At 44.4% G+C, this 27,800-nt stretch overlaps 1 protein-coding gene across 2 annotated transcripts in view; it reads left to right on the top strand.

The window, feature by feature from the left end:
• The window catches only part of POLR3GL (RNA polymerase III subunit GL), a 549,275-nt gene that overhangs the window by 205,290 nt on the left and 316,185 nt on the right, over positions 1-27,800 (top strand). The gene's annotated exons all lie outside the window — the stretch shown is intronic.

The raw sequence follows: 27,800 nt of genomic DNA on the forward strand, positions 1-27,800 counted from the left end.
TGAAACACTGGGGAGACGGTTACTCTGCTAATTACAAGCTAATAGCTTATAGCCTGATCAGAGAGACCATGTTGAAGGGAGTAGTGTCTTGTGGACTTTAGCATTAATCCTCACTCATCTTCAGCGTCTCCCAAACTCCATGAGTTCACCTAAGCGTCCAGCACAAACGCTCAATCATCCACACGTGGCTATAAGGAAATTATTGTATAAAAAAACTTTCTATCAATTGATCTCTAAAACATCAAGTGCATACAAATCAATCACTTTTCACATACCATTTCTGTTTACCATATACACACACACGTGCACACACACACACACACACAGACACACACACTACCCCTTGAAGAGCCACCATCCCATAACCTGCAATCAGCCTACAGAAAATTAGAAATTTTATAAACATTCATCAAGCGTATGTCCTTCTACCAACCCACCCTTGTACCCAAATCACCAAATCAATTCACAAATTGCATCCACGCGCCCATGAAATAGTATTAATTAAAAAATGCCTGTTGTTTTGTATCCAATAGCTGCATACCCACTTTCCCACATGCTAAGTTGCCCATACAACCAAATCAATCATTCATTAATTCAGTGATATTTACAAAATCCTTATGTCTAGCTGTACAGAAGCCATTAATCTGTCAAACTACCCACCCAGTCCCTCCATCTACTGACTCACCTACACAGCAGATAACAAATTAATTCTAAGCAAAGATGTGAATTCTTCCATTAGCCATCAATGTTTGATACCATCTAATAACTGTAATAACTGTATTGGCCATACCCTGTCCATTTGGAGACAATGAACATAAAAAGCTTCACTGATCATCCAATATAATGCCCATCAAGTTAGACATTAATATTTTATCATATCATTCTCATCCTGCAACCTACCACTTCTATATCCATCCATCTGTCAATAAATTGTGTCACACATTTATTTACTGATACCTCTGTCATCTTCCTACTGATTAACTTATTCCAGGAAAAGCCAGACTTCATGCACTGCCTCTGCACACCTTCTCAATCATCAAATCATCAAATATTCCAACACATACCATGTGTTTGTAGAGCGCATGTTCGCCCATTGGTGGCTTGTCACTGAATAAAAGATGTTTATTGTTACCCTAATCAATGGTACTCATTTTATCTACCTTTGAAAGATGAAAGCCTGAGTGGACCTGGCGGGGTTTGAATCCGGATCAAGAGGTCAAACTGATTCTTTAAGTGGATTCCTTAGTTCACTCAGCCACCAGACCCACCATAAATAGGAATGGCCGATAGGCTATTTGAGTCAGGCAATCACTCTATAAAGAACATAATGGCAGACAATACTATCCGATGGAAAGACTTGTGATCCACTGGCCAAATGATGCCCTTGGAATCCAGGAAACATACATGACATTTTGACATTGGCACTTTTCAAAAATAGATTTGCATCATGGTCATAAATCTTTATTCAGCTACACAGCTGTAAAAGCAAAGCACAGAAAAAACGCACAAAATATAAAATGCATAAAAGCATTGAATGCTAATGCAGTAAAGTAAGGTAAAAACTATACAATTCATTTAATTGCAATACAATGTGCACAGCCAATACAATAGTCCTTGTGGGTAGATAATAGCCTACTACACCGATAGCGACTCACAACCAGTAACTGTTGTAAGTCGGATCAAAACACCGGTACAATCCGTGCCTCACGTCCTAATTGATTGGGGCGGGGTCTGTCAGCTCGCCCATATCTGACCCGAGCAATGTTGTTAGTCTGCAGCCTGAAAATAATATCAATAAGGTACTTCGGGATCCCTATTTCCACCGGTACCTTCCACAAAGACTCCCTAGGTACTAGATCAAATGTGGACTGAAGTTCCACAAAGATCCCATATAAACGACCACCGCCCCAGAGTAACATATCTCCAGTAAAGTAACTGGAGTCGAAAGACCTGGTCGATCGTACTGATTCCATCCCTAAAACCCTCTTGCAACAATGACAGCACTCCAGAGTCAGCTATCCAGTCAAGTAGCCTGTCCAAGATAATCTGGCTAAAATGATTTTGGAAACTATCAATAAGGCTGATTGGCCTATAATTTGATGGAAGTGCCCTAGAACCGTTTTTAAAAATCGCAATTACCTCTGCCCCAGTCCATGAGCCTGTGAGGGCTTTATATCCTTTGTATATCATCTTTTCTTAAATCTGATTTTTAGCAGGTCGATGCGCACAAGCGGCCTGCCACAGTGCCGCTAATTCTATTTCTTAGACCCGCCGAGCTGATAGAAGGCTTGACCCCCCCCCCCTCACCCCCCCACCAGCCATGTCAAATGATTGGGTTAGAGGACCCATTCTTGTATAGTTATGCCCCTTTTTGTTTTGCACTTTGCAGTTTAATATAGCGCGAAGTCGACCCGCAGGTATTGGAGCATTTTATATTTTAGGCGGGATTACATACTGGTAATCTTCATTACTCTCATTTCTCCTCTCCTCACACCCATACTTTCTCTGACAGTGAGGCGTGCTTCCTTGTGAGAGTTAGGGTTTGGAGAAGCAAGGGGATGAAATTGTAACAGTTTTACCAAAAATGTAACACCATCTCCCAGGCAGAGCCAGCTGCTGGCCTTGACTCAAGTCAAACTTTTTAGAAAAGTGTAGACTGAGCTCTAGGAAACAGTCTAAGCTTTTTTGCTGTTGTATGGTTCCCTGGAAGAACTTTGTGTAAGAAGAGTCATACGTTTGGGCCGTTCCACGCGAGGAATATCGACTCTTTCAGTATTATGGAAAAATGTATGTAGGTGGGCGTACAGGAGGGTGTGCGGGCAGTGCTCTATTCGTAGATACAATGAGCCGTGGTCGCAGGGCACTCCCAAACCAAGGCGATGCTTTCAAATGGAAGCTTGCACAACAGTCTTGAAAGCCACAGAATCGCCTTGTTTGATGTGAATGCAGAGCTCGCGAGGCTTTCATTCAATCTAGGCCAAGAAGCTCCAGAAATGCGTCATCGCGAATAACAATTGCAGGGAGCGCTGTGTTTACATCAGCGCTGAGCTGTAGAAAGTGATGTTTGAGTGCTGACCCAAAAAAGACCCAAAGTCTTTTAGTGGGAAGATCACAGCGATGCTCACATTGTACCTGTGATAATATGAGGAGGGTAGACGTAAGGTGGGTTTGACGAAGTCTACTTACGACAGCAACTTTGAACACGTGGCTGCCTAAAATTGAAAATTGAAGTATTTTTTTCCCTTTTTTGTCACTTTCACTGGTATCTACATATAAAACAAGATCCTATTGAATCTTGACAATCTCTGGATCTGTTTGCGGTTTATCGGCCCAAATTTGCATTTATCTCAAAGATATCACAGTTAATTTGAGGCGGAATGGCTGTAGCTTTGCCGATTAGTACCTGGGTGGCTGGCTTGATTGGCGTCCAGTCCCCTGACATTTATGGTCACCTCACGGCACGTAAGGGGAACCTGCATGTGAGGGGGATGTTTGCATCCCGCTAATTATCATGCCAATTGCTCTGTGGGCATTTCCCCTTGGATTACAACTTAATCATAGACCATCTCATCATTTGACATTTTATTGAAAGTCACATGATGAAAAAAAATGTGACTAACAGTATATGCACAACATGTTTAGAATAGTGTGAGATAGGGTTGAGGGATGAGTGTGTAATGGTAATAGTTTACGGGGAAGGGGCAGGGGTATAAGGGGTTAAGGCTGAAGACAATATTAAGGGGTTATGGGCAATGCGTTAAGGAAATGGGCTTACGGGTAAAGGGCTGAGAGTATATATTCTATGTGAACTCATTCCACCTTATGAGCATTACTGGCAATACACTGTGGCGCACAACACCATCTCATAGTGAAATATGCACACAAATTCTCCCCTTTCACAGGCACTTCCATGTGGCTCATGATCCCACTGTGCAAATGTTGTGCCAGATATATATTTCTTGGAAGATTGGGCTCATTGTGCATATTCACATGCTCAGGTGCGGCACGCAACAGGCATACTGTAGGAGGCATCACTGTTCGCTCCTGCTCATGTGTTTGCTGCAGAATCACAGAAGATCATTGTTGAAAAGTTCTATTTTTGTATGAATTATTCCATCCCAGCCTGCAATAGCTCTCTGATGAGTTGTTACTGACATTGCATTCCTTCCAGGTATTTTGTTTGCATCGCGGAGTGGTGCAAGGATTCAGCAAGAGTGCAAGGACCAACGCTCAGCAACATTACAGGGTAGAGAGCACTAAAGAAGTATATCCCCAACCCAGTCAGTCAAGTAACTATTAGTGCTGTGGACAGAATGCATTTTTGCCTGTGGTCCAATCAGTGCTTAATTTTAGCACGTGGTCTCTGGTGCTCAGCATCAGCACTTTATTGCTAACACTGGTGCTTGTAACAGTTTGCCATAAGGTGGCGCTGTCTGGCTAATTCAGAGATGATTTATTAATTCAATATACATTAAAAATGCCCATTGCCTGTCTCCCAGGCCATCCCTATAGTTTTGGGTGCCTGAAATAGTCTGAATTCTCACACTTGTAGGAGTGTGATTATTAGTAGTTGTGTCGTTACTATCATTGGCAACATAGCAGGGGCAATGTGTGGTGCTAGCTCCTGTGGTCTCCTGATGGAGCCCTGGCACTTATGTATTTATTTATTTTTACAAATTAAGCACTTGTTCCATCCCTATCACCATTATAAGGGTGGAATTTGCAGCCATCAGCTTATATTCCTGCTTCCAACTGCAGATTGTGTCCATGGAAACCCCTTGCTTTTGACACTGTAAGGCTGAGCTTATCTTGCCTGATGGAACAAGCAGGACTGGCAGCACCACTCTTCCCCCTCCCTCTCACTTCCAAGGTCTAGCTATGCACAAGGGTCCCTGTCTCTCTTGTGAGCGCTGTAATGCTCAACTGCCATCACCCGAAGAGCCAGGACTGAGCCAAAAGCCAACAGCAACTGTAGATAAGGCTAGCCCAAGATATTTTGGAATCATAAGCAAGTCCCTTTTGTTGCATTCTCCTCCTCTTTTCTGGCCTTGCAAAGGGTGTGGACATCTCTAGATCCCCTACACCTAACCCCCTTGATTGTTACCGACCACTCCTCCCAGCTCACTTCATCTTCAAAGATGGAAGGAGTGGGTCTCACCACCAATCACATGTTGTAAAATAGTACAACAGCCTATGGGTGGTGCCAGTGACACAGACTCTAAAAGTCAGAGAAGTACCTGACACTAGAACAAGGTATCAATTGGGCAACGCTGGCACCTGATTAAGAGTGCTTGGAAAGCAGTGACTCGCCTGGAGGTTTCCCTAAAAAGGACGAAGGCCCTCACCCACGGAAGTAGCATGCTTCATCATCGCGCCCTTACTGGCGGGGACAAACCAAAGGTAGGCATGTTGGGAGACTGTGCATCTTTCCCATACAAGCCCGGTCAATGTATAGGGAAGGAAGATGGTGGATGTGGCATCCACTGTGTGGGAACAGGTCTAGGGTCCACAAAGAAGGTATCAACCAGATGCATTCCTGCTGCCTTAGACATTCGTATTAATACGTATTTTAATGAAATATTGAACAAATTATGTCTTAAACTGGCTCTCATCAGTGATGTCACTCAGAGGACATGATTTTAAAGTAATCTGTTTACTCCCATGCTTATATCCTCTGCTACAGACCCATCAAATGCTCAGGTCGCTGGGGTCCCACATGGTGCGCATGTGCAACATGTGTTGGGCCTGTTCTAGGCACGGTGCATGTCACATAAGCGCTGCAGGTGCTGCACAGAGGAGCATACCAGAGCCTGGGCTCGGTGAAGAGCAAAGGTACCAGCTCAGAAGTATTCCATCCCCTTATTTCGGCAGATATGTCCAACAGCTGCAGCTAAACATAGTAATCGCAGAAGGGTTGGGAGCTGTAGGAGGTGCTGAGCCATAGGACGCGCACCTCATCTGGTCCTTGGTTGTGTGATGGGCAGGAAGTATTTTACAACTCTAGTGTTTTAAGTGTGTGTATATTTGCCTGTTAGCACCTGAGAGGTGGCATAAGCTTCCCAGAAGCCGTCCTCGCATTATCATTGCTGCACAGAATCACTTTTGATTTCCCCTAAATAAAACTAGATGTTACAGCATCTGTGCCTGGCCGTCTCATGATTCAGTTTTTCAAAGAAAGACAAAAAGACATATTCCAGTATTACTTGCTGTTCAGCTGCAAACTCATAGATGAAGACATGTTTTTAGAAATTTGTTTAAATGCTTACCACTAGCTGTCTTTCTTAAAACCCTTGCTTATCGTAAAGCTGCAGCGTATTGTACGGTATATCACAATTCTGTAAACGGTATATTACAAATTATTATACCTTCTGGTCAGCAAAATTCAAACTTTTTTTCGAGTACAAGCTTTTTCACGGCTATCCTTCATATATTGGCTCTTGGACCGGTCCCCCGACCCGTCAAGGTACCCGCATCTCTTCTCTCCATAATGCCTCATGCACCCCCCACCACCATTCCACGCAGGCTCCTTCACAGACTCATTCACTTCTCCACCATACAGGCTTGTACCTTTCTTCCAATGCATATAGACTCATTCACTTCTCCACCATACAGGCTTGTACCTTTCTTCCAATGCATATAGACTCATTCACCCCCCCTCCATGCATACTCCTGTGCTTCAGAATATCTGTAGGATCATTCGCCTCGGTCTGTACCCTTATAGTGCCCTGACCCCGTAAGCCGACACCCCGCCATACGGGGTCAGGGTACTGCAACTCTGTTCTCCCCCTCTCCATGCGGGCTCCTGCACTTCTCCATTTGACACCAGTTAAAGATTAGAAATTAGAACTGTGATATCTTTTTACATTAGTAACGTGCCAGTAACAGCATTTATAAAGTGCATTATTAAGCACTATTTATAAACATATATTACAGTAATAACCTTAAAGAGACTTGCATGTTCTACAACTCATGAGGTCAGAGCAACCACTGAAGGCACTTGGAAGTCATAGGTTGCCATTCGGTTGGTGTTCTGTGCCCCACACAGTATGTTATGTTACACTTCAGTCTTTGAACTGAAAATGTAGCGCGCTTCAAACTAAAACCATGCAGATTTTTGGATGAGGGTAGAGGTTGTGTATGTGTATTTTTTAAATATAGACACTAATAACTCCCTAAAGGGATCTGAGCATTCATAAAGGCAATAACTTTTACAACCACCCCATTGCTAAACACATAACTGCTAAGGGGCTGATTCTGAGTGTGGCGGTTCAGGGACTGCCAGACACGTGGAGGCAAGGCCGTGGCGGTCTCCCGAGCACCCTATTACAATCAGGGCAGTCAGACCACCCTTCCCCCGTTGCAGGCATCAGGGAACCACCGTTCCCTGGCGGTGTTGCATCGGTCAGGAGGCGACAAAATGCTTGGTGGGACGACTGCGGTCCTGCCAAGCACAGTACGAGTTTCCTCTCCACCCCGCATTTCATGGTGGTTCCGCCTCCATGAAAACTGTGGTGGAGAGAAAACAAAAAGGGCCCTACAGGGCCCCCGTGTGCCTCTGTGCCCTACGATGCATGCAAGGGGCCACAGCATGCACCCCAGTTCCTGCACAGCATGGACTTGTCAGTCCATGCTGTGCAGGAACTCTTTTTGGCATTTCTATTGTGGTGCTCGGTTTCATGGCACTGCCATGAGAGCATAACAATAAAAGCCAGCCAGACACGAGAATAACTCCTAATCGGGGGGGAGGTGGCCTGACCATGGGTTTTGGCAGTGAAGCAGCGGGGTGGACCTGGCACCACACCGCCAAACTCGTAATCAGGCCCTAAGTTTCGTTTAGCACCTTGGCTGATTTTCAGGGCAGTCAGACCGCCGTTGCCCTGCTGCAGGCGTCAGGGAACCTATAATACGTTGAAGCGTTCACAAAAGTTGATTAGTTCTGTGGTTGAACTTTTCAGAAGAGGTGGAGGATTCACAGCGTTGGGCATCTTTCTTCATGAGACTGTCGCTTTACGCACTATGATGCAAAACTTTATGCTATGTGGACGTACAATACAGTACGTACAGATACAATGATCGTCATCCAAGGCTATGCTTTGAAATAAACCTGCCCAACGGCCTTGGGAGCATCGGAATCTCCTTGTTTGCATTTGAATCCAGAGCTATTGCGGCATTCATTCAATCTGGGCCGACCTAGACCCAGTAATGCATCACAGCTGGTAATACAATACATCAGCGCTGAGTGGCAGTATGTAAGTGATGCTCGCGTGGTGATCCAAATTGTCTTTATGATCATGCCATTACTCTGTCCCTGCGAGATCACGAGGGAGACAGACGTATCTTGGGTTTGAAGCAGTGTATTTGCAGCACTAACTGACAGCATGTGAAGTTGAATCTTACAAGTGATCCATCTAACCAAATTTATCAGGGACAGCCAGTGGTGGCCAGCATGGATCGAGGGTTGCGGGCGGGTGAAAAAAAAAAGAAGAAAAAAAAGTACATCCTTGCCGCTTCCTCACCGCATCTCCTCTCTGTCGTTTCCCCTGTGGCTGGAACAGGAAGCACACCCAGGCTCCCCTGAGCCAATCACAACGCTGCAATGCAGCCTTGTGATTGGTCTGAGTGCCGTGGTTCAGCGCTCAGACAGGCAGTGGTACCTGGGTATGTTCTCCACCCAGTCTGCAATACAGACTGCGAGATGGCGGGTCAAACATTCATGCGCTCTTATAGAGTGTGCTCACCACTCCCCCTGCTTCTCTGTCATCAGAGCAGCCCCTCACCGCCCTGCAAAACTGCTGCAGCAGGACAAAATAAAAGGATAATTACATCAAGTTATTATCATTTTGTTTTTCCTTTATTTCACTGCTGCAAAGCAGTGGGGTGACGCTCCTCCGCCTTAGCGGAGGAGCCGCCACTTGGGACAGCCCAAGCTGAAAACATAAGTACTCCATCTGTGCGGGTACTCTCATTGACATCCACTCATGAATCGGTATTCTATTTTGTGTTTAAAAGCTTTATTGGAAAATTGGTTAACAAGTAAAGACATCAGCATAAACAAGAAATATATTCAAACATTGTATAAATCATTAACAATGCTAATATCAGTGTTAAGGAGACAAAAAGCATTTTATGAGGATTTTAAAGATAAGGGGAGGAAGAGAAAGAGGAAAAGAGAAAGGTAAAGAGGTAGGAGGGAGGAGGGGGAGGAAAAACAAAATATAAACACTAAGAGTAAATTACGGCATATGATCAGATGATAATATGTGAACAATAAACAAAATGATCAGGATAAAAACTGGTATAACATGAGAAATCAATAAAAAATAACAAGAAGGAGAGAGTTGAAGTCCTTCAAGGGGGTTTAAAATGTTCTGAATTGATATATGTAGATTTCTTCAAAGCCAAGCGATCTAGGTATGTAGTAAGGGGTAGCCAGAATAAATCAACATTGCGCGTTGGTTTGCAAGAGGAAGCAAAGGCAACATCAAGTCTGTGAAAATGACATACAGTATTCCACCAGCCTTGTATGGAGATATTTGTGAGCGTCTTCCAGTTAGATGATATGTGCTGAAATGTGAGAGCAAGCATGAGGTCAAAAAGACCATGTGAGTGTGCAGGTATATCTAAAGAATCAGAAAGACTACCCAGAAAGAGGACAGTTATTGAGAAAGAAGCAGAAAATGCAAAAATGCAAGAGAGGTACGACCAAACTTTTCTCCAGAAAGCAGAGACAACAGGACAGAAAAAGAACAGATGAAGAAGATCAGCATTCAGGCTACCACAAGTCTTGCATTTAGAATCAGAAGAGGGTGTAAAACGAGATAAGGAAAGAGGAGAGAGATAAAGTCTATGATATAGATAAAATAAAGATTGAGTAAGAGAAGCAGAACGAGACATTTTTAAGGATCTGGACCAAAGCTTATCCCAGAGAGCGACAGACCAAGTGCACCCAAAATCTGTTTCCCAGGAAAGCTCCACTTTGGTTTTGGTGCGTTCTGGGTCAGGAGAGACGAAAAATTTATAGTTAAGCGAAGCCTTAGGAAGGGCAGTGAGAATTTTAAGAAGAGGAGATGGAGGCACTGATGATATTGAAAAGGGAAGAGAATAATAATGATCAAGAATTATTGCCATGAGAGTAGTAAACTTCTGCAAAAAAGAGCGGGGACAGTGAAACAAGATTTGAAAATGGGGAAATGAGCAAGGTAACGATCCATCAAAGAGTTGGTTAACCCATATGACACCTTTTTGTCTCCAGGAGTTCCAAAATATGGGTCTATTATTTAAGAGGATCATTGAATTATACCAAATGGGGGTGTTTAAAAAGGAGTCACGTGTAACGGTAGAAGGGTGAACCAAGGGTTTTAAAAGAGATGACGTATGTTTGAATAAGGGAAATGTGGAATAGGGAGACCTGGCAGAGAAACGTACCACTTCACCAAAGGAAAAGGGCAATAATAATGTTTGTTCAACGAGGAGCCAAAGAGGAGTAAAAGGGGAAGGATTTGATGAAAGCCATCTCGAGGCCTGACGTAAAGAAAAAGACTTATGATAGAGACGGAAATCTGGAAAGTTAACTCCACCATTAGGTTTGGACTTACGAATATTTACCAGAGAAATTCTAGATTTCTTATTTTTCCAGAGGAATTTTGAAAGGAGTGAATCGATACGTTTAAAATAGAGTGCAGGAACGTGGACGGGTAACATGGAAAAAATATAAATTAGAATAGGAGCTATCATCATCTTAATTGAGTCCAGTCGACCCCACCAAGAAAGAAAAAGAGGGTTCCAGGTATTGAAAAGTTGTTCAATTCTGGATAAAACTGACAACATGTTTAATTTAATTGAAGAAGGAATAGAGTTAGAGAACCAAATACTTAGATATTTAATCTTTGAGCTATTCCAAGCAAAGCCAGTAGAAGAGAAAAAGTGAGGAAGACAGGTTTTGGTGAGAGGGAGGATTTCAGTTTTATCAGAATTAATCTTATATCCTGAAACCAGGGAGAATGAGTTGAATGCAGATAATAAGGGGGGAACAGATACTTCCGGATCGGAAATAAATAAGAGAATGTCATCTGCGTATGCAGAAAGCTTCAGTTGATTGTTACGATAAGGAAAAACAGAAATAAAAGTATTGCTACCAATGGAGGATAAAAATGGTTCAAGAGCCAGGACAAAAAGAAGAGGAGATAAAGGACAGCCCTGACGAACACCACGCCGAAGATTAAAGGGCGAAGAGAGCTGACCGTTGACAAGCACCGAGGCCTTGGGCGACGAATATAGCAGCGAGATAAGTGAAATGAAGTTGGGGCCAAAACCATGCCAACGTAATGAAGCAAACAAGAAAGACCAATCAACTCTGTCAAAGGCCTTTTCCGCATCAACAGAAATAGCGGCTAAAGGAGTTGAAAGAGATGAGGCTTTATTTAAAACATTAAGAAAAAGACGCGAATGATCAGATGTTAGCCTACCTTTAACAAAGCCACATTGCTCCTTGCCAATGAGATGGGGCATAAAGGGATCTAAACGCAACGTAAGTATCTTAGCAAACAATTTATAGTCCACATTGACTAAAGAGATCGGACGGTAGTTTTTACATAATTGGGGATCATGACCTTCTTTCGGGATAAGACAAATGGTGGCATCCTGAAAAGTGCCTTCCGTATTACCAGATGAGTAAAAAGACTGAAAAAGAATCAGAAGATTGGGCAACAAAAGATCAGAAAAATGAAAATAGAATTCAACAGGAAAACCATCAGGGCCTGGTGTTTTACCTTTCGTAAGGGATGTCAAAGCGATGGAGAGTTCGTGTAATGAGAGGTCAATTTCAAGATCCGGAAAATTGAGATGAGAGTTAGAAGGTTTAGGAAGTGTCTCAAAATATTTCTAAATGAGAGAGGGAGTAGGGGGAGATTCTGGAGTGTAAAGTTGTTGATAAAACAATTGAAATTGGTCAAGTATTTCCTTATCTTTATATAGGAGAGTATTATCAGCGGAATAAATAGACTCTGTAAGAGTACGTTCCTTACGGGATTTAAGGTAATTGGCTAAGAGTTTCCCTGATTTATTACGGCCTCCATAATAACGAGCACTGCTACGAAGAAGAATTGAAGAAGCATTATCAGTGGTAACTTTATTAAACTCTAATTTTGCACGTAAAAGATCTGGTGAGATAAATTTATCTGAAGAGGTATAAAATTTATGTTCCAAAGATTTTATGAGTGCAAGAGAGGTTTTCCGTTTTTGAAGAAATTGCCTCTTTTTCCTAGAGACGAAATCGATAATAAACCCTCTTGCCGTTGCTTTAAAGGAATCCCAGAGGATGTGAGGAGGTGTGCTAGGGTTGCAGTTAAATAAAAAGAATTCTCTAGTGAAGGAACGGAAAGAAGAAGAGAAGTTGGGATCAGCAAGAAGTGCGCTATTGAAGCGCATGAATCGGTATTCTATTTAATCCTGAGAACAGCGGTATCTCTTGATGCGATACAGGCCCAACTCGAGATTTATCTAAACGATATTGGAAGTAATAAAGTCCTGGTCTGCCTCAACCCTAGTGGGATTAGGCCTGGCTGCTTGACGTCATTAAAGGATTTAAGTCCAGTACCCTTAATTTATTATTGTAAAAAGAAATGGAGCATATTAGCATTTACTGCAATGTGCAATGCAGCACTAAATATAAAAAATAAAAATAAAAACTTCTCGTCGGACCTACACCCCGTCAGCAGAGGTGTCGCATACGGATCAGTTCTTTCCCCTCAACTTTTCAACATCTACATGGAACCCCTCACCACCATACTAAGAAAAACAACTACCCCTTCCACCTATATGCAGACGACACCCAGATCTATTTCGAAACCTCCTCCATCGATGACATCCAAAGACTTAACGACACTCTTTGAGAAGTCCAACATTGGCTATCCCATAATCACCTGAAACTCAACCAAGACAAAACGGAATTCCTCCTCATCTCTAACAAAAAAAGAACCCCCAAATCACAGAATGGCTATAAGCCATTGACGCCCTCAACGGCAATATCACCCTGGCTGACTGTGCAATTGCTAGGAATCACCCTCATTCCAAAACTAGACATGGCCAAGCACATCAAAATCTCTGCAAAAAGCGCCTTCCCCAGCCTGAAATTACTAAACAAAATAAAACCCTACATCCCGCCCAAGGACCTCAAACAATCTACTCAAGCACTAGTGCTGTCCAGACTAGACTATGGGAATGCAGCTCTCACAGATACAGCTAAATGCCACTTAGCTCCCCTCAGAACAACACTCAATGCAGCAGCCAGAATGATCACAGGAGCAAAGAAATACGATCACATATCACCCGCACTCAAAGAGCTAAAATGGCTCCCAGTCGAAATGCGTGCCAACTTCAGAACTGCCTGCCTCACGCACAAAGTCCTGCACACCGGGAAACCCGCCTACCTGGCCTCCAAACTTAAGAAGGCCTGCCAGACAAGAACCCTCAGGAGCTCCAATAAGCTTCTGCTCATCCTGCCGAAAACCCATAAACAAAAAGCCGCAGCCCGCACCGCAGCTCAAAGACCTCTTTCTCAATCGTCCGCCCCCGTATAGATAGCTGCAGATGGAGCACACTAGCCGGAAACCGGGCATTTGCCAGATTCTCTGCCATCAAGACATCTACCTCCGCCAAGCCACTGGACACCTACCTCGCCCCCAGGGGGCTGGCTTGAGCCAACGTGCACATCGTTATGACTCCATCAGACTTTCTTTCCCTTATGCGGTACAGCACACCCATACCTCCGAAGCGCCATGAACCACTATACACCTATGTATACTACCTCACTACTATGTGCTCTCCTTAATACTATTGTGTTACTGTGTGATTTCAATTAAAAGTATGTTGTAAAGTGCTCCGATACCCTTGGGTCTGGCCAGCACTATATAAAACTCTTAAATAAATAAATAGTATGATCTAAACTAGTAACAGTGCATAATTTGTAATAATATAGATGTAAGGGCACAAAGTTTGGTGAATACCAAGGCTACTCAGTCTTAATTCCATCTCATGGCGCTTTCTTCCACCTCCCGACACATCCAGCCTCTTGCAGGTTCTTTCCATCCCTGCTTCTTCTTTTCGTCACTGATTTCCAATCAATGTCTTCCTCATGCTTTCTTCCTTTTCTTCATTTCTCTCTCTTGGTCTGAGTGTGAGTTTGTTGTTGAAAAAGAATCCAAAAATGAGTGTTAGTGCTCAATACCTGCAATCACCGGCACAAATTAAGCTGCGACCCAGGAAGCAACTTTATAGAATACACCCTGCCCCATATAAATAGAAGTTTAGCTATGCTTTATATTATGATAATCAGGGTCTCAGAGTCATTAAATGGCAGGTTTTCTGTTGTAGGAGTTTGAGAGACTCTGAACTGTGTGTGTGTATGTTTGTGTGTTTGTGCGTGTGTCTTTGCATTCGTACATACGCGCATAATGTCCTTGTGTCTTGCATGAGCGAGCGGGTGCAAGCAGAGCGTGACGTCAGTGCGTGGAATGTTCCCCACCCCTCCTTTCATCAGTCAGTGTTGGCACAGGCAGCAGTGAAGACCTGGAGGCTGCTTTGCACGATGCACATTAGCTCCTGGTGGGACTTATAGAGTGCTTTGTTTGAGCCGGTAGTTTCCAGTGTTCAGCACTGGCACTTAATTTGTTTCCGGTGCTCGGCACCGGTACTTAATTGTCAACACCGCATTTATGACAGTCTGCTACATGGTGGCAATGGTCATCTAATTTCGAGAGGAGCAGAACAACAGTTGTTTTTGTATACAATGTACATTAAATAATACTAATACCTGCCTCCTCAGCTATTCCTTTAGCTCGGGGACCTGGAATAATCTGAACTGTCGCACTTGCGGGTGAGAGAGATGGTTAGTTGTTGGTTTGGTACCCTCATTGCAGCGATGCCCTGGGCAATGGAAGGTGCAAGCTGCAGTGGCCTCCTGGTCAGGGCCCCGGCACTTATTATTTAACAAATTTAGCACTTGGCATCTACCTTCAACTGTTGCCTCAAGTTAAAAAATGTAAACAACCTAAAAACTGATCAGGAAGTATATGGTGTAATTGCCAGAGTTCCTAACCTCGGTCCTGGTATCAGCTCAACAGCCTGTGATTCCGCGCCCTCCATCTCCCAGTGCTTAAACAAATGTTTAATGTAATCTGGTTCTCTAGTAAGGTACCTAATGACCTTTGGGCCAAGTTTGTGCCATATAAAACTGCAACAAAAAAGAAAGGAGGTTAAGGCTGTCTATCTTTCCTGAGCTACCGCTGTTAATTTATTCATTACAACAGGTTCCTTCCCACAGAGTGAGAGGAAGGATGGGCGCTGCCGATTGGCAATGATGTGAATGTGATGGTGAGGTGGGTGGGTGTACCCTGTGTGCAAGTTCCAGTTGGTTGTATTTGGTGCCACTGCTACCCAAAGCCAATGTGGGTAGAATACCCCATGCAGTTCATCATGCCAATGGATGGCAGCATGATGCACTGCATCCGAATGGCATGAATGGCACATGTGTGCACAGAACAGGCGTGTGACAGGCCAGGTAGGCGGTGGGACATGCCTGAACATCACCGGAGTCAGAATGTTCAAAAGAGTGAGTCAGAACTGAGTGACTGCTTGAGACTGAAGACGAGCCGTAAGAGGTGTTGCTCTCACACTTTGGGGTATGGATTTAGGGAAGGTAGTGCCTGGAAAGGGTCGTTCAGCTGAACAGGCCACTGGAGCTGCACAGGGTGGCATCATTGCAAGTCTTCACCACTGATGGGCATACATCCTCGGAGGCTGACTGCACCACTCCTGGGATCACCAGAACACAATGCTTCCAAGTTAAAAAGGGATCTTGCCTGAAGACTTTGAGGTCCGTCTAAGACCTGCACTCATGCAACCAATGAAAGTCAGAGTTTCCTAGCTCAAACCAATATTACCTAAAGACTATAGCGTTCACAGTGGAGGTGCGACCCCTGGAAGATGCAGCTTCCATGTACAAACCAAGTAAGTAGGGAAAAGGCTATCACAGTTCATAAAAAGACATAATGTTACAATTGAATAATAGTCAGCCGCAGCTCCTCCGCTAAGGCAGAGGAGCGTCACCCCAAAGGAAAAATAAAATGATAACAACACCATGTTATTATCATTTTATTTTTCAGTACTTACTCTGTAGGTGCAGGGCGTGGCAGGGCTGGGCTTCCCACAGAGCAGGGGGAGGAGTGGTTGGTGCACTTAGCATGTTCTCCACCCAGCTATATTGCACAGCCGGGTGGATAAAATGCACAGGCTCCCACTACCTGTCTGAGCGCTGCACCATGCCACTCAGACCAACGACATGGCTGCTGTCATGCTGATGATGCAAACACAAGAAGATGATGGACGGAGTGCTGAAACTTTTCAGCCTACGCCAATCAGTCTTGACCCTGTTCCTCATGGGAACAGCCCAGCCCGAACTGCCTAGCCAGGTCCTCCCTGGACTGGAAACAAGCATCCTAGGTCTGGTTTCGGGTTTCACCCCTCATCAGCCAGGCTAGCTTGACTCTAATGTCATGGAGAGTACGGGACCCACTTCTGGGCATACCCGTCCCACTCGGGGTGACAAATACAAAAGAACAATTGATGGACAGAATGCAGAACAATGTCATACATTCACCCCAGTACAGAGATCTGGGCCTAAATCCATAGTTTTTTTGCTTCCTATGCCATTCCAGTTTGAACCCAGCCATATGCAAATCAGTCTTGACCCTGATCCCTATGGGAACAGTCCAGCCCGAACTGCCAGGCCAGGTCCTCCATGGACTGGAAACAAGCATCTTAGGTCCGGTTTCGGGGTTTCACCCCTCATCAGCCAGGCTAGTTTGATTCCAGTGGTATGGAGAGCACGGGACCCATGTCTGGGCAGTTCCATCCTACTCGGGGGTGACAAATGCAAAAAGGACAATTGATGGACAGAGTTCAGAATATGGCACAAAAATGTAATAGCAGTGAAAAACAAACTATCACAAAATTAATTTGGAAAGAAACAAAACAAAAGGGAGAAACCATAAGACATACGTAAAGCTGTTAAAGTGATGCGGATCCACTCATGATCAATTATAACTATGTGGTGTTTTCACAAAGGTATCGCTCTACCACAGCAAGTGAAAGTTTCATAGTATGACTGTAAGTGAAGTATGTATTTGAAACCATCCGTTTGGCCATGATTCACTTTGGCATTTCTAGTTCGATACCGGGCCTATTAGTTAGGGATTCATTTTTATGCTAGTTTTTTCTTGGTTCATTGGTCTCCCATACCGTGTTCAGTCTTTGGAAGGTTGTTCTGGGCTTTTGCTTCACATTTCAGATTATGGGACTGGTGGCTTCACCAAGGCCTGGTTTTGGTCCACACAAGATGGGGCATCTATCCTGGTGTGCGTGTGTGCTTCTCCATGAACCTTAGTATGCAGTCATTTTAGGTTCTGCAGCTCTTGTGTCTCTTCTCTCTTTACCTGTGGTGATGTTGTATAGCTAAAAGGAAGTTATTGTTTGGTTGTGAGATTTACTGCTCTGGTATGTCCTCAATTGGTAAGTACTGAGACGATGATGGGATGACAAGGTAATGCACCAATTACTTACTTGTGTACTTCATTACTACTATTACCCTTCCACATTCCAGTCCTCATGAACCACTCTCCCTACCATGATCACAACCACGGTCCCTATTTCTTGCGGAAGATCCACACTTATGTTATGGTCCTTGTAGGAGGAGGAGGAGCCTGAGGGGATGAGTAGAAAAAGGAAGGGGTCCTCTTTTGACTTATGCCAACTCACTGGTGTCTGGGAGGAAGTGAACACGCCTCAGTTAGAAAGTATTGGAATGAGGAAGGTAAGTGGAGGAATGGGAATTATCAGTGAATAATCGATGCATTCCAGAAGCTTGAAACGGGCATCCTTCACTTGCTCAACCAGTCACAAAACTACAATAGCACATAGCACAACTTGATCCTTTATTCTCAAATCTCAAAAGAGATTTGACAATATTGAACCTAAAGTTGGAAAGGAGATCTACAGAACAGTGAAATAGAAGTCAAATGGCACAGAGAAGATGGCAATTTTATATTCTGAAAGCTTGCTGTAGTCCATCCAGTTTGAAAGCAACAATGGCTGAAGCAGAGCATAAGTGAAAAATCCTTGTGGGTAAATGATGAAATTGTATTGTGCATTAGACAAGCGTCTTTGGAAGAGCAGTCTCCATAGAAAGTACAGGAGGGCTGGATCACGCCAAATCCCAAGGATGCGTAGTCTTGAATCCACCTCATGTTCTTTATTCGACTGCAAGACACTCCTTTCCTATTAATCTCACTCCTGCAGGATCCTGATGTCTCCCTTTGTGACTGTTTTCTCTGGCTTTCTTTTTCTCCTTCTTTCCGCTTTCCCTCTTCAAATGTCTGATGATGAAAAATGAGTGCCGGTGAGTCCCACCAGCATCCACCTGCTCAAATTAAGTACTGGCAGGGTCCATGCCAGATTTTATTGGGTATTTACTGAAAATCTGGCACAGATCTGGTCCTTGTGGGCCCGAGTTACACGCCTCTGGCCTATTGTGTGGTGAGAAATTCGGTTGCATAATCTCATGGGCACAAATTACATTTGACTCGAGTGCAAGCTGAGCTTTTACTATAGTTTTGTATACAAATAGAGATTATTAAGCACAAAGGTTGTGTACGCTCATTTTACATGCATTGACAACCAGAGCTTTAGGTGTCTCTAAAAGTGGCGTAGCCTGTTTAATTAAGGGAGGTGCTTACAGGTATCAACAATTGTTGTGATTCCCATAGTGCGCCAGGTGCCTCTCTCTCTCTGAGCTTTCTGTTATTGCAGCCAGATATATAACACAACAACCGACACACACCTGAAACCAGCCTGGACTATTGGCTTTGTCAATGGTTGTTCACTTTTTAAGAAAAATGAATAACAAAAATGATTTTGTTGTGAATAATTTATTTTGAAAATATTTCAATTCTAAAATTGTGAGACTGTGAATTAAACATTACCGTGGCCTGTGGAAGGGGTAGTGGTCTTCAGAGTGTCTCACTCAATCACTCCTGTTAAGTTCACTTTGTGTTAGACATGTTTGCCCTTTTTCTCCACATCTCCTCCATATGAATATCTTACACATCATCTCTTTCTTCTTGGCACTCTCCTTTCACTCTCTCATGAATGCACTTCCCATTTCCTTCACTCCACCACCCCCTCCCCCCAAAAAAAGCACAGCAACTTTTACTTTCTACCTTGCCAGTATTCTGATAAATGTGTACCTCCTCCACACACAAATGCACAGAATCACAATTGCAACTGGAATACCAGATCTCGGTGCACTATACACAGAGGCCAAGGATTGGATGTCCATGTATACTGACACCTTTTTTGACCCTCTGACATGCACTGTGAGCAACTCACCCTGCCTTCAGCCTCAACTCCAGAGTGCTCATCGTGGTTCGTTATAAACACCTAAAGGCGACTCAGTTCAGAGTATGCACAATGCAATAGCAATAAGCTGCAGAAAAATAACATACAGAAACACAACACCTGGAAATAACTAACACTCTTAGGGAAGGCAAGATTAAGTAAAGCATAAGAAATATAAACAGGAATTAACTTGTAGACATGGAATGTCAACGTTTTTACATTCATTGCTCAGAAAGCGATCAGTGTTTTCTCCCTGTAAAGTTAAGGACATGAAGTTAGAGCTCGTTTGAATCTTTGTTTTGTTACTACTGGGTCTGAGACCCCGACGGACCCGGCCCGCATAAGTACCCCGTTGGCTACACATTTTCCCAGGGTGCAAAGAGCATGTGCAGTTTGCATTTAGCTATAAATTGCTGATCGTGCCAAAACAGATGACGATACCACGTGCCCCTATTTTAATACCATTGCAGGGGTCCAAATGAAACTACCATCGATGAATTATGTATTTGCAATATTCGTAGAAGAAGGCTCAGAGCACTAAACTGAACACTACATCCCCATACTTGTGTACTCCTCGTGCTGTATGCCTTTGGAGAATGTTCACTTCAAAACGCTAAATTAGACACCACATACCCGCACTCACATGTCCAAGAATTGCACTGTCCCGGTTCGGTCAGCTTTGCTTAACTCGCGTCAATGAACGTAAGAACGCAGACGCGCGCGCGCTGACTGTTCCTTACGTCATCTGTCATTACGGTGTTAGCCACAGGCCTGGCACAAGGAAAGCAGTCAGTGCCAGAGCCCGTCTGATGATGCATATGGATAGAGGCTGCAGGAACATTACGCATCAGGCCTTCCTTCCATTATTCACAGGCTCCCCGGGGACCCAGCCTTTCCAGACCAGACAGATGAGCAGGGTCAAGGCCTGGACTGGGCTCACTGCGACGGGGTGGTGGTGCGGTGGGTGTCGGAGAGGATGGTATGCGAAGCCGTGAGCAGCTTTGACATCACTTCTTCACTGATGCTGTGAAACCCTAGGCCAGGACCCCTTTTACCAGTGTCTTCTTCAGCCAAAAGCATAGATTTATCTCTGTCACTCCACCAGGCCTGATGTAGGGAGCCTGCAGCCGCGGCCTGTGCAGGTAAGAGCGGTGGAGCGGTGGGGCGGGGTGGGGGGTGATTTTGACAGACAATGTCGAGGGAAAATGAATTACTTATTTCATTTCCCCTCGTCGTCGTCTGTCGAAATCCCCCCGCACCCGGCCCCGCCGCTCTTACCGGCACAGGCCGCGGTTGCAGGCTCCCTTGAAGATCAGGTCCGGTGCAGTGACAGAGATAAATCTATGCTTTTGGCTGAAGAAGACACTGGTAAACGGAGGATTATTGCAAACATGATTTCACTAGTGCATGTGAATGACAAGGGGGTTGTTTCATGTGGTTTAAGCCTTTTATACCAGAGCTCTTTTGAAATCGTCACTCACATTCCAAGGCAAACATGCCATTTCTAAGCATACATTTGCCCCACGGAAAAGCCAACCCAACCTTTTGAGGGCAATCGAGTAGGTGTTTAGAAAGAACCAACAGTTACAGCGACGTTATAGTTGGGCAATAGAATTTAAAATACCTTAGAAATTCACAGGAAAAAACAAAGGTTACAGGGTTTCTTATCGTTAGGCTCAGATGTCACTGTACAAAACCATGGAAATTCAGCAGTTATAGTTATATGAGAATACTATAACTTACACCCCGCAATGCACTGCTTATGACTGCACATATTACATCACTCATGACATCTCAAATGACATCACTCATGACTTCCCTGATGACAGCATCCAGTAATTGAGTGTTTTTTAAAAGGTTTTGAGTGTTAAAAATATATACCAAGGTACCGCAAAAGTTAAGTAAGTATATTTTTTGTACTACTAATGAGTGATACTATTCCTATCATATATTATGTGAGTCACAAACTAGGATTCAACCAAAAAAGTGCCAGGGGAAACAAAAAAATGTTAAAAATAATGCACAAAAATACTTAGGCATACCAAGTGCAATGAAGGGGAAAAAGACGTGTAGCGATTCTACATGCGAATCGTCTAATCTAATGATAATCATTAAAGATTTAAAGGAATTTGTGACAAAATCACTAAACACTTTTTCAACTAGGATAGAGAAAATGGAAAAGTGCTTGGATAAATTGCTCGCGGCCCAACCCTCTTCTGCCCTAGGGGATGGTACGGCGCCCCAGAGGCCAACAGGTGGTTACGATCGAGTAGAGAGGGAGGGCTCGAGCGGAACTGTCGTGCGGCCCGATACGGGCGCACTAGCAGCTTTGGGGCAAAATGGTCGTCCGGACTCGTCTAATCACGGCTCCACGACTACTACTATCAGTCCCTTAGTAAATGGCAAACCTTCCAGGCATAATGAGACGGGTAGGGCAGGCTATAAACCCCTTGATAGACGGACGGGGGGAGAAGATATCAATAAGATGGCGATTAATAGAGCCCAAACACTTAACCTCCCTCCGGCAGCAACACCATATACTATCATCCTAGCCAATGTACCCAAACTGGATTCGGCAGCTAACGAAACCTGGCCTGCCTTAAGAAATAAAACCCTAAATTGGTTGGGAAACAGGACTGGTTTAACAAATGCACTCTTCGGGGAATTTAAAATGGTGAGGAGAGTGGACTGGGTTGGAACTAACTGCAAACCTTATAAAGGAGACTGTATAGTATTATCGTTAGGTTCACCAGCTCTTGTTAATGAAATCTTGTCAAGATTCCAACATCTGAACCTTACTAACACTAGTATCCAAGTCCGCCAGTTGGACTTTTTTTTACCGCTTGCCATTTAAAAATCCTGTTGAAAACCAAGGCTTGCATTGTTGGAATAAGGAGGGCCCTTACCACAATTTAGTTGTCTCAAACAGATTTGCCCCTTTATCTACCCTAGACGAGAATGAATGACCACCAACTAAAAGTTTCCAACCCCTGAGGGTGCCTTCCCCTCCTACTAGCACAATATGGGGTGCACCAACTTCACTGGACCAGTCTGTGCCGGAACAAGTGGATGATGGAGGCAGCACCCAAGCTAGTAAAAATATCACTTTGGGGACTACTGTGGATCTTATTGACCATCATGCTGGGACTTGTAGCATTTGCTTTTGGAATGTGGCAGGCCTAAAGCAAAAAGTGAATGACCCCGCCTGGCTGGACTTTGTTAGCAATTTTGATATCTTATGCCTACAAGAGACCTGGGTAATCGACGGAGTCCACATTAATGGCTTTAAAACATACCACACTCCTGCTATTCGATCATCTTTTGGCAGACCAAAAGGGGGGCTTTGTGTATATGTGTCTAACTTGTTGGGGGTACGTAATTTAGACATGGTGTGTGCAGAAATTTTTTATCAAATCGTCTTAATTCATATGGATCTGTGTACTGTTTTGGTTCTGATTAATTTCTATAATAATGTGGAAAAGGATCAGTTGGGGTCTGTATTAGAAAAGCTTACTAGGGATATTAATAACCTTAAATTAAGAGGTGACATAACTTTAATCCCCATTTGGGGTGGTGACTTCAATACTAGCTTGTGCCCACTTATAGATGCGGGTAAATGCGGCCTAACTCTGAATAAGAATGATCCTCCAGCCCACTTCCAGCACACAGCCAAAGGTGAGCTCTTAAATGAGCTCATGTTTAAATACGACTTTGGCTTCTCTAACTGCTTATGAACGCCCAAGGTGGATTTTGGCCATACATTCATTGGTAGAGGTGCCAAATCAATCATTGATTTTATTCTTATCCCCAATCATCACGCTAATTATGTGAAAGGTTACAAAATTCACCAAAATACAATGAGTGATCATTTGGCCATCAGTGTGAACATAGCCGTCGCTAATAGCGCGTCTCGAAAATTATGTACCAGTATGGCATGGTTGCAGAATATTGAGTTTGGCAGGAAGAATGGCTATGCCATACGCTGGGCTAGCCGGGACCCTGCAGAGCTCAATAATGAAATAGTTTCCAAGGCAATAGATCCAATTACAACATGTCTAAGTGATAACCCGTCGCATGATGATGTTTTAAAAGCTTTTGACTGTATCACCGAGGTTGTGAAAAGCACTTTGTCCAGGGAATGCAGAGGTACAGGTAATCCTAGGAAGGGATGGTTCGACCAGGATTGCACCAGATGTTATTCAAATCTGAAGAAAGCTCTGCATAGACCCGAAAGAGACAGCAGTGAGATTAGGGCCTGCAGGAAATTGTATAATGCCGCTAGAAAATCCAGGGTGAATAAATTGAAAGACAATGCTTGGAGAAATCTTTGCGAGGCCGCCAAGAGTAAAGACAGCTCCAAATTTTGGTCGGTTGTGAACGCCCCATTCTTAGTTAATAACCTGGAAGAACCAACTATGGAGGTGGCAATCGACGAGAGAACCTGGCTAGATTTTTTCTCCAATGTGTATTCAATAGAGGGTGACAGGGTGCCCACTGACGAGGAACAAGATACTGCTAGAGGGAAACAGAAATTCAGGCCTGTCAACCTTCATATTTCACTTCAGGACGTCAACGCGGCAGTGAAGGCCAGTAGTGGAGGCAAGGCCGCGGGCCCAGATGGGATACCTATAGACCTCTATAAATCAAACCTTGAGGTGTGGGGTCCCATCCTGACAAGGGTCCTACAAGCCTGTTGCCAAAAAGGCTTTATTGAGACTTGGTCAGAATCGATCATAGTTCCCATTTTTAAAAAGGGTGAGCGAGGGAACCCCGCCTGCTACCGCCCAATATCCCTGCTGGACTCCCTTATGAAGATCGCCGGTAGAATTGTCCTAGATCATTTACAAGCATGGGCAGAAGAAAACGACATTTTAAGCAATGTGCAATATGGTTTTAGAGCTGGGTTAGGTACTAATGAGCAGATCCTGAATCTCAGTATATTAATTGGTAAATATACACAGGCAAAGACAGGGAAACTCTACCTGGCTTTTGCCGACCTCACAGCCGCTTTCGACTGTGTAATACATGATAAGCTGTGGGAAGTCCTTAATGCGTTAAAAGTCGACCCTGTGATAATACTTTTCTTGAGACAGCTGTATTCTGGCGCAAGGGCAAAAGTCCGTTATGGACTGAAGGGCGAGTGTTCTGCATTTTTTAAGGTGGAGAGGGGCGTTAGGCAAGGTTGCGTTTTGGCACCTCTCCTGTTCTCACTCTATACGAACGCCCTGGAACAGGAGTTGGTGTCACACACCAGGGATCCCCCGAGGGTACACGCACGCCCGATAGCCTCCCTCCTTTATGCCGATGATGCGGTGCTCATGGCTCGTACACAGGTTGGCCTCCAAAGGGCTCTTTCTTTTTATACGAGTTTTATGGATAGGCTGGGCCTGAGGTTAAATGCTAAGAAAAGTTTTGTCATGGCCTGCGGGGGGACCACTAATAAAGCCAGAAGCTATCAGGCGGGTGGAGATAGGATGGAAAGTATTGACCGGTTCAGCTATCTGGGCGTCCTTTTTAACAGAACCGGCACATGGGCCGCAGCAGTCAAGGCCAGAAGCCTACTTTTTATGAAGTCCATTGCCGCTTTAAAAAACTTCTCGAAAAAACTGGGGAAAAGGCCGCCCGTAATATTACTAAAAATTTATCAAGCGAAATGCGTCAGCACAGCCATTTACGGGGCGGCCATTTGGGGCTTCCATGATTGTGCTTCGTTACAATACATTGAAAACGGGTTTTTAAGGTATATCCTGGGGGTTCCAGCTAGCACTTCAGTTTTTAGCTGCCACAGCGAGCTCGGAGTCGTCTATATCTCTGACTTAATTAAAATCCAACCAATCTTGTTATGGCACAGAATTTGGACTTCAGTTAGCACTGGCTTAAATAGGGACATTATTATGGACGCCATGAGTTTGGATAATGTGGACAAAATACCCTGGCTCAAATATGTCAAAAAGTTCATGCTTGATATTGGCCGCCCAGACTTTTATTTTTTACCTGAAAATATGAATTCTTTTAATCGTAAGGACCTCAAAAAAACTTGCATGACTCACTTAGAAGAAGTCAGGCTAGCCCAAGAATTGAATAAAATCACGGTGATTAATCACCAAATTATTACTGTAACATGCGAGATCCAACCATACCTAGCATGGGTTGCAGGAGGGTATGACAGATATTTGCTATCCAGATTTAGATTTGGGTCTTTTTATCGCCTAACCACCCACCCTAAAATTAATGATTGGTCGAGGGAACTTTGCTGCTGCCCATGTGACAATATTTCACCGCAATCTACTATACATGTCATTTTCTTTTGTAAATTTTATATTAATGAAAGGCGTAGATGGTTGATTCCCTTTTTAAAACAAGGTGGATGGAGGCAATGCCGCCCTGCACTCATGTATTTACAGAAGCTGGAAAATTGTTTTTTTTTTTTTTTTTTTCAAAAACCTTTATTCAGCATGTACACAAATGACATAGCCCTATGCCTACAACCATCTTGTGGCCGGCGGCTTGATACAAAAAAGAAGAGTGAATGTTGAACACAGCTGCCTGCCTACAACCCTCCAGGGGCCGGCCGCGGCATAAGGAAAAGGGGCAATCAACATATCAATATGAACACTCCCCACCCATCAACCACTGAACACCTCGCCCTCAACGAGCCGTCCACAGTAATATGCCTCAATTATAGGGAGGTGCCCCTCAGTCGCATGCCACGACCATCCCATCTCCCATCTCAATGTGTTGCCGGGTCAGGGGGCAGGAGGAGACCCACCCACGGCAAGTATCAGAACATCCACCCCACCCATGCCGTTCGGCCCCCTTCTCCAACCCTTTAACTGGGTCACTTTCATAACAGCAGTGTCTTGGGAGGTTAAAAGTGATGCGGGCATAGAAGGTCATTATGTCTGTGGGTGTGATAACAGATACGTCTGTAGGGGACCCCAGATGTCAGTTGGCTGGGATGCAGCGGGCAGAAGTTCAGCATATCTAAATAAAGTATCCTGACAGTGTACCATGTCACTAAGCCAGTCCTTAAATTTGGGAGCCCTGCCCCGTCCCCATCTACATGCTATCAGTCGTTTCGCCAGAAGAAGAGCGATTGTGGCAAATTTGCGAACCGTTTTTGTTATAGGTTTAGTATAGCCCAGGAGTGCCTGCATCGGAGCGGGTGTCAGCGGGACATCTATCATTTCCGAAAGTCCGGAATACACTCGATGCCAATAGTCGGCTATTTCTCTGCATCCCCACGTCATGTGAAGGAAGTCTGCAGCCGGAGTGTGGCAACGCCAGCAAAGATCGTTTTCTCGAAGGCCTGCCCTATACATGAGCGCCGGAGTACAATAGAGCCTATGTAAGAACCTATAATGAATGACCCTGAACCTGCTACTGGAAGAGATTTGTTCTGTTTGTAGGCAGCAATAGCTCCAGTGTTCGTCATCTATGGGCATTCCTAGGTCTTCCTCCCATTTGGTACGTGCCCTGCAAGGTAAGGAGTCCGTTGTGGTGCGTAGAGAGTGGTATAGAGTAGAGACTGCATGTGCAGGAGTGGTAGCCTTAAGTAGCCGATGCAAGGGTTCCAGCGTGGGTGGCTCATTAGGAAACTCCCCTGTCAATGCTCGAATGCCACTACGAAGCCTGATATATAGGAATGTGTCCATGAGAGTGGGTGTAGAGCTGGCGAACATGTGTGATTGGGAACGAAATTGTCCGTCCTGATAGAGGTCTCCCCACGTCTTAAGGTGAAATTTGGTCATAAAGTGTTTGAACAGTTGCTCCTGGAAAAGAGGCACCAGGGGGTGGTATACCAGGGGAAGCAGCGGGGAATAAAGCAGCGGTGTGTGGGTGATCTTTGCAATATATTGCCATGCCCGAATGGAGCTCGAGATCGTAGTGCAATATGCCGTACGCGTCTCCGGGGTACTGAGTATTGCTCCCTCCAGTGGGATGGGCGCAACCAGCCAGTGTTCCACAGCCGTCTGTGGCAGGAAGGGAGTGGGACGAATCCAATGATGAATGTAGTGGGCCTGCGCACTATGATAATACATCTCAAAGTCCGGGAGGTCAAGCCCTCCCTGTGCGAACGGACGAGTCAACACCTCCCAGCGAAGGCGTGGCTTCTTTCCTCCCCAAACCAGGCGAATAAGCTCCGACCTCAGAAGTTGAAAGAAGGACTTGCCAGGGTAATAAGGAATATTCATGAAGAGGTACAGGAGTTTCGGAAGAATCACCATCTTGATTAGGGATGAGCGGCCTGCAAAAGAGAGGGGTAGCGTAATCCATCTAGACACGCAGGCCTGGATATGGTCAAATGTACGGCCATAGTTCATCCGCATTAGCTCCTCTTGGTCATGGGA

This window comes from Triturus cristatus, chromosome 12 (genome assembly GCF_964204655.1).
Source record: "Triturus cristatus chromosome 12, aTriCri1.1, whole genome shotgun sequence".
NCBI lineage: Eukaryota > Metazoa > Chordata > Amphibia > Caudata > Salamandridae > Triturus > Triturus cristatus.